This window comes from Pavona decussata, unplaced genomic scaffold (genome assembly GCF_977016875.1).
Source record: "Pavona decussata unplaced genomic scaffold, jaPavDecu1.1 SCAFFOLD_379, whole genome shotgun sequence".
NCBI classification, from domain to species: domain Eukaryota; kingdom Metazoa; phylum Cnidaria; class Anthozoa; order Scleractinia; family Agariciidae; genus Pavona; species Pavona decussata.
Window position 1 is genome coordinate 72,501 of NW_028145753.1, and position 1,688 is coordinate 74,188.

General features: G+C 37.7%; 1 protein-coding gene across 2 annotated transcripts in view; it reads right to left on the reverse strand.

Annotated features, from left to right (window-relative positions):
* Positions 1–1,274, reverse strand: part of LOC146452147 (melanocyte-stimulating hormone receptor-like) — a 3,706-nt gene extending 2,432 nt beyond the window's left edge. The window contains exon 1 of one of the 2 annotated variants that reach the window (XM_085098169.1): positions 1,163–1,274. The gene's annotated coding sequence lies outside the window, so the exon portion shown is untranslated. Of the gene's footprint in view, positions 1–110; positions 1,130–1,162 lie in introns of those variants that run through there. The other variant, XM_085098168.1, reaches the window with a different exon arrangement.
* Between the last annotated feature and the right edge of the window lie 414 nt (positions 1,275–1,688).

Here is a 1,688-nt window from a genome sequence, read left to right on the forward strand (position 1 = left end):
GACATGAAAACCTTGAAAGGAACTAGGCCTTCCGGGAAATAACTCTAAAACAGTGGCTACGGCATACTTTTAAATTCAATAATATACTTCGAAAACAATGCTACGCATACCTCGTTCTTTAAGCGTGATGCCGAGCCTCGCCCATAACTCGTAACTTGCCGTGCGGCAAAGAACATATAGAATGTGTCTATACCTCTTTCTTTAACCGTGAAACCCCGTAGCCAGGTAGCTAGGTAGCCGCTTATTCACGTAGCCATGTAGCCGTGTAAACAAAGAAGCGAGTAACATTTAATATGTAATTTGAAATATCATTTCAGTTACCTGTTCAATTGACGAGTTCGCTCACAAAGCGCTTTCATCTCCTTGGCGATTTTCTTTTTTTTTCTTTTTTTTTTTTAACGGCAAATGGATTTCAGAAACGACTGTTAGCAAATATTAAAATGGGAAGAAACGAACGACTTAAACTCAGTATGCTCATTTAAGGAGGTTATTTTCAATTTTGATCGTATTTAATTAATTGGTGTTTGAACGTTTTGACAGTCAATGAATAGTCGAATTCACCAGAGCGCTGGTTGCATTGTTAGCCACGTTGTCAAACTGAAATGAACATTTCTTGATTCAAAACTAGTTTTTGACGTCTTCCTTTTACCTCTCAGCAAATTAATTTTAGCGTGTTCAAGCATGCTGACAAAAAAAGGCACTAACGTTGAGCTCGGTGATCAGACAAACACATATTATGCGATTGCTTCAACAATATACCGAACGAGTAAAAATTCGCCACCTTCGCAATATGTAAATCAAACAACATATATATTAGAGAACGAAACCTCGCCGTTGTACAACGGCGAAGTGAATGCCTCTTTGTATATTACAGATCATGAAAAAGCCGTAATAAATTAGTTCAACCCCTATTATTTCTGTCACGATTGCGATGAGAGAAACTGAAACTGAGCCATTAAGCCTTGTTCCTCGTAGCGCTTTCAAAGTTTGCGCCTATTTCACGCCATTGTTCCGTTCGCTTTGAGCAATAAATCGTGTAAACTTCAAATTTACTTTACTCGCGAAACGAAATAAAAGCCCTATTGTGTTCTAAAAAGTCGACCATAACAATAGGCAAAGTTTGATACGTTTCGACTTGAAAGTAAGGAACAAAAGCTTATACCTGCTGAAAATCATGCGTCTGTTTCCAGCTGTAGCAGGATCCGGTGTGTCATGCACAACCAATTTTTTATCTCTTCGTCGCTTTATTAAACTGACAAATGTCACACGCCATCAATTCAAACGACGCATTTCCCTCCAAAAAGTTAAGTGACATTTGAAATTGAACAATGTAAATTTCGTACAAACATGACATTTGATTTGTGTGCAAATATGACGAAACTCGAGCAAACGTGATATTATACCTCATTTGCTCACCACGTAAATCCATTTTTCCTGGAGCAAATACGTGGCCTTTGTTAATCATATTTAGTATAAATACTCCGATGATTATTGAGATTCTGTTGATCTCGGATTGGTCGAGGATTACGTCATATCCTGCTATAATAGGCCTTATCACGGTTTTTGATGCCATTTTGACAGTGTTTGTATGGAAATCCGATGTCAAGTAATTGTGTTTTACGAAAATGTATTTGACTTTGGATCTCCATACAAACACTGCTATTTTAAAGCCTGTTTGCCTACTCGTC